This window comes from Ammospiza nelsoni, chromosome 1 (assembly GCF_027579445.1).
Source record: "Ammospiza nelsoni isolate bAmmNel1 chromosome 1, bAmmNel1.pri, whole genome shotgun sequence".
NCBI lineage: Eukaryota > Metazoa > Chordata > Aves > Passeriformes > Passerellidae > Ammospiza > Ammospiza nelsoni.
In genome coordinates, this window is record NC_080633.1 from 129,571,819 (window position 1) to 129,578,322 (window position 6,504).

Genomic DNA, 6,504 nt, shown 5'->3' on the forward strand with positions numbered 1-6,504 from the left:
TTTAAAATAATGAAAAGAAACTCTTACTCATAAAGTCCATGCACAATTTTTGTAGGACCCACTATTAATTTTCCCTTTGGTGATACTGATTCCTTTGCATCCCAATGACCATTTCAGTGTTAGGTACAACAGGAGATTTAAGAGATGTCCTGCCTTTCTTCATTTTTTTGTGTGGCATCTCTGCTTGTTTTATTAGATGGTATTAAATCTGGTTTCAGACCCCAGCTTTTCTCACAGATCTGTTCTCTTCACCCCAGAAAGTACCCAGCAGGTCAGTTTACTGACCTACCCAGGATCCCTGTGGTTCAAGAACATTTTTAGAGGAGGGAGAAGAATTTGAATTTAAAACTTTTTCTTTCTAGTAATGTATTCCATGTATCTGAGGAGAATGAGAATTATTTAGCTGTGTTATACACTCATTTGACATCATCACTCCAAGCTTGCAATATGCCTGGAAGCAAGATTGCCTCTGCAGCTTTCACATAGTTTATCTGAGTAAATTATTGAGCCTTTCTCTTTACTGCTGTGAACACTTGAAAGATTTAATTTGCTTCCCTTGATTTCTCAAATAATTGTCTTTAAAAGTTTTGAAATTTATACCATATAATTTCCACATTGCTCTGTATTAATTATGCGTTCCTTTCAACAAGGAAATAGTAGCCTTCATTTATCTGATATGGCCAATCAAACAAGGCAAGTTTTCAGTTTAGTATTCACAGCTTCCTGGTCATGTGTGGGTGATACTCAACATTAGCTACGTGTGAAGGTTTGGTAAGCTAGCTCCAAACTGCTCATAAATAGAGAGAGGTAAATTAACTCGCTCGTCCACTGCCTCTTTTTCATGTTTGAAAATTACTCTGAAACAGAACCTCAAATTCCAATTTCACAGAGTCAGAGAGCAAGGCCTTGAATTCTTCCATCTGAAACTTTCAATTTAGTTTCAGAATAATAATTTACTAGATTCTCAGTTATGAATAACTGTACCCTGGCAGCACAGAAGTTCCCTGTGATGGAGTACTATCAAGGAAATTTTGTGGTCATTTCTTTTCAGCTTTCTCAGCCTTTGAACCACACCTGGACTCTAACACTGACCTGAACTTGCCAGGGTCCAGTCTCCTTTCCTTGTGAATAGTGAATGTTTCCCAGTGAACAAACTATAAGCTTTGCATAAGTGGGAAGTTTAGGATCAGTATAATCATATTCACTTTCCCAGCAAGTAGTGAAAAACCAATACACTGCAGGCATCAAAGTGTCCCCACTGCATAGCATCTCACTGATACCTTATGAAAATTGGGGCAGATGTGCATGTCTGTACAACGTGCATCCTGCCCTTTCTGTGAGCTGTGTGAATAGAAATCTTCAAAATGCGTATGTGGAAAGACAAAACCTCAGGTTTGCCTAACTTCTGACACATTGGGAGCTCAAACATTCCAAAATTGCATAAGGATCTTTGCTCCATGTGTGAATTGAGCAGCAGTGCCATTTACTGCTCTTGCAATGCAGAGCTACCCCATTTGCAGTCAAGGATAGAAAGTAGATTGCAACCACTGCACAGAAGCAGAGACTGGGTGATGGTGATGGAAAAGTGGGATGCCTGGGGGATAGCATGCTTGCTAATTGCTAGTTGTATTTGTCCTCATGGAAAATATCTCCTACTTTCCTGTGAGTTCGAATAGTTCAAAGGGATCAAAAGAAAAGGAGGTAGGAAAAAGGTCATAATGGAGAAACTCTGGCTTGGATGACATTTGGATGAACTTTGTCACATTGAGAACTGCTGGTTGTTCTAAACAGCCCTTGCCTTCACCAGACTGTTTGGAGGGTGCAATGACCACCTATGGAAACACATCCTACAAAGTCTTGCTAGGCTGTGACAGCCCAGTTGAGATCTCTCTCTTAAAGAAGGTCTAAGGTCTTCCACCAGTCCCTTTGGGTTGTTCACATAAACAGGTAGCTAGTGAAATAAAATTATTTTCTGGGGAAAAAAACATTTGTCAGCTGTGCACCAGGCCTCATTTGAGAGTGTTTAAATATCTATTGATTAGGGGTCCTGAATAAAGGACATCAAGTGTAATATCCAGCAAGGATATTAAGTGTAAGTAAGAAAGGATAATGCAAAGAGAAGCTCAAAGTACCTGGGTGGTGTTCCCCAGCAGGAAGAGCCATTGAGTTTGTCCCTAAAAGGTGCAAATCAGTCACTGCTGCCCTGCAGAAGCCGACATGGGCACCGACCGTGACGTCTCTGGAAAACTCAGACTGCAAACAGAGCTGTAGCACAGAGCAGTGATGGATTTATTCCCATCTACCCAAGTCTCTGTAGAGCTCCTCCACATCAAATTTGTTTACCTTGTACTCTGTTCCAAGACTACACTTTGTTCCTAATTAAGAAGGTAAATCATAAAACCTAGTTATGAAAGCAATATTTTATGTAACTAAGTATCATACTGGGTAAACATTTAGCACTTCAGTTGTTCCTGGCAGAGCAAGCCTGAAATTTTATGGCCCTAATACCCAAGTCTTAATTAAAATATATTTGACTTTTTCCTTTGGATGCATTCTTCTCTCTGTGGGTACTACAAAATTAAGCATGTACTGCCACAGTTTAATTGTTTACAGGTAATTCATTTGTTTTGAAATATACTAGATGCTCTATCAGCCTAATGCAACAGTGCAGGAAAATGTAAATGCAATTAAAAAGGAAGTAGTCAGACACTCCATTAGTTGTGTTCTACATTAGGAAAGCTCTGTAATTTGAGGAGTTTCTAGTTCTACATATCCAGGGCCTACTCAGTCAACTATAAACCTGACAAGTACAATTTTTTTTGCTGCCTTCTTTTCCTAGGCTTTTCTTCTGTTCCCTACAGTGCCAGGAGGACAGGAAAAAGGAGATGGAAACTGGCAGGACTTAATTACGTTTATGTTATAAGTGTGTAAGAGTCCAATTAAGAGCAATCCTGCTGAATTTTAAACCATATTTTGTCATCTAAAAAATAAAATGTTCAAAAAAAAGAAGAAAAAAATCCTCTCCATTCAATAAGCACTTGTGAATGTTTCTAAGCTTCAGCACAACCTTTGGTATATGTGTCTTCCTTTGAGCTCCACTGCTTCTGCTGAGCTTATTTGAAAGTGCCACTGAAAGTTTACCTCAGTGCAATTATTCTGAATTCAGTCTCACTCTTTATAAATGCTAATTCTGAAAGATCCTGTCCTGCTATCCGCCCTCTTTTATTCTGTCTAAACACTGTGGAGCCTACAGCAGCATCTTCCTAAGATTCCTCCAAAGTTCTGACTCCTGGGTTGGATGTGGTCAGTCCAGGGGAAACCAGAATAGCTGTGCACCACCCGTGCCCACTCCCAATACCTTTTAGCACTGAGATGTGAAATGCAACTGAAAATATTTTGAGGTTTCCCCCCTTTTAGGTTGGTACACAGCATATGACTCACTGGCTGCTGCACAGAGCCTGTGTTTGCTGTTGCAGAAAGCAGATGATACTGTTATTATGCAAAATCACTTCCACCCACCCTGGTGACTCACCAGCACGTCACCAAACAGGATTTACACCAGTTTCAAAATATATCTCCATTACCATTCCCATGTCAGCAGATTACTGATTTCTTCCTTGCACTCCTCTGAATGACGACAACGCGGCTGCATTTTCCCTTGGAAGCAGAGCAGGGCTGGAGCTGCTCCTGCCTGCTTGAGCTCCGTTTGCCAGAAGGTTTCACTTACAGATGGAGCAGAAATGCTGGCAAGGGCTGCCTCTCCATCGAATGACCAAGCCCTCTTCCTATGAGGGAGGTTTCTGTCTTCAGCTAAGATTTTTCTTGCTCTCTTAAGATCAGTTCCATTAATTTGTATCTTAAAGAGTTGATTAATCTGTGAATTAATGTAAGGTAGCACTGATCTCAGCTTGCTGTGATGTGACAGTCTGTAAATGGTGACAACTCAAGGGTTGCTTGACTTAAACAGATTCATTTGCCTCAGTCTAAAATTGTTACACTTTTTAATTCCATAGTCAAACAAACTGCAGTGAGAAGCCCGTTGATTCAGGAAAGGAAAACAAAGATAATCCTCTTTTAGAAATGTTAGTTATTCTCCTTTGGTAAGACACTATCTCACTCTTGTGGATGATAGTAAATAACTAAATGCATTCCTATTTATTTGAGGAATTCTATTAAATTATGAATTTCATGGTTCTCCACTCTGGCATGTTTTGTGTCTCAAAGTGAATAGATAACATTTAAATGTCATTGAATATTTGGGCTTAAATTTAATTGAGATTGGATGGATTTGCAAACCTGAACATATTTGGAAATTTGGAAGTTTAGCTCTCTCCCTCATTTACAAACCTGCAAAAAGGGAATATTCCAGCCCTTGTTTGCTGAAAAAATAAACACACACATTGTATGGGATATCATGCCAATACACCAACTAGGACATATGTATAAAAGCTAGGATATGTATAAAAGTAAAGAGGTCCCTCAGGAAGTTCTATCCTGAGGAGCATCCCAGCTGCTTTTGAGGAGGCATGGGCTCATTTAGGCTCAGAACAGTCTCTGAATGTTTGATTCACCCAGCTGCTCTTTTCAGAAGGAGCTGTTCTGTGGACCAAAACACTGCTGGAGGGTATCATCTCTTTATCCATTAGGTCTATGCACGACATCCTTTCAGTGCCCAGGTGTTCATTCAGCTTCACTCTGCCCCTGCTGTGCCTGTGGCTGCATTGTGCAAGCAGAGCAGCCTGAGTCAGCTGGCCCCAGAGGAGAGCAGCAGCTGGAGGGCACCAAGTGTTCGCTCTTTGCACACCTGAGGGTTGAGACCAAGCCACGAGCCTGAAGCTGCTGTGTCTGACCACAGCTGGATCACTGATACAGTCCCAGTGCACTCCTCAATGCTTGGCTGGCTTCACACTTGGCAGCACCTCTGTTTCATGTTCTGTGTGTGATTCACCATAAAGATAGGGAAAAACCCCACAAATTTAAACAGCAAAACAGAGATTTACAGAGAGCTCCAGGGAAGAACTGCAGCTTGAGGAGGTAGGAGACATCACAGCGTGGAAATGAAGCCCTTGGGATTCAGGATGAGATGAAGACATGTAACCCTATCCATGGCCCACAACATTCCATGGGGATCTAAGGAACAGAGAAGTTCAGCTGCTCAGCCAGAGGGGATTCAGGTAGACAAGCAAAGCATTTCATGATCCAGGTAGGATCCAGGTGGATATGGGCCTCCCACTGGCCCCATGTCTTACCTATCATCCTACCTTTGATGATCTTAAAGGTCTTTTCTAACCTAAACAATTCTGTGATTCTACCAGCAGATCTCAGCTGCCTTATGGTGCTTGAAAGAGCACTGGCCACCCCTGCTCACACAGCCCTGACAAACTCCTGCTCAGGCTGTCTGTGCTGAGAGCTGAGCCAGCCAGCTTACAGACATCAGACATCACCATTTTTGCTGTTTAGAACTGAATTTCACACTTCGGTTAAGCTGCCTTCTGTTTGCTAACCCTGCTCCTCCCATTCTTGTGCAGGAAATGCTTCACATCCTGGTTCCCTTGCCAAGTTATGCAAAAAGGTTGGCTACTTCAAAATATATTGCTTTTAGATATTGTCCTTTGTCAATATTTGCTTAAGACAAGACAAGGTGTTAGTAATTACATAAAAAATTAGTTCTGTAAAGCAGCTGATCCACTTCCAGAGGTTGTTGTGAAATTCACAACTATCTTCTGAAACTTGAATTTCATTGTTGTGGAAGACCACTTGTTGTGGGTTTGTTGGTTTTGGTTTGGTTTTTTTTTGGTTGTTAGTTTTTTTGTGGGTTTTCGGGGGTTTTGTGGAGAGAGTTTTTGTGGGGGTTTTTTGTTTGTTTGTTTTTTAATTTTAATTAGGAAATTGTTCAAGAGGAACAATGTATCCACACAGTTATTTTAAACAAAAATGGATTTTGTATTATTATTCTCACTTGGCTATTACATTTCTTGGGGTCAGCTGTGTGAGAGCCAACAAGAGATACAAAGACCTAAGAATTAGGAGCCTGAACTGTCCTCCAGCAAAGCAGAACAATAGGAAAATTATAGGTTTGATTCAGCATTTTGAGTGCAATCCAAGTCTGACAGAAACAAGTGGCAAGAGATCATTAACTGAAATGGGGATGGCATGTAACCTGTTCATTTTAGCTCCAAGTTTTGAAGCTTTGAAGTTTGAAGTGCTTGAATGAAAAATGTACTTTTTTATTACAACAGCTTTTTTTTTCCACAGAAACAAAAAAGTATCCCTAGCTATCTTAAGCAATACCTTTTGATAAGGCCAGCTGAAATATTTAATAATTCTAAACCTGAATTTTAAGAATTAGAAGTGGGTCTTTTTAAAAGAGTGTAAAGTTATTTTTACCTAATTATTGTATTAATATGTTTTCCATTAGGAAATATACTAAAATAATTTTAAACCACTACTTTACAGCACTAACCACAGTAATTTCTAGAAAAATACCAAGATGTAGGTACCATA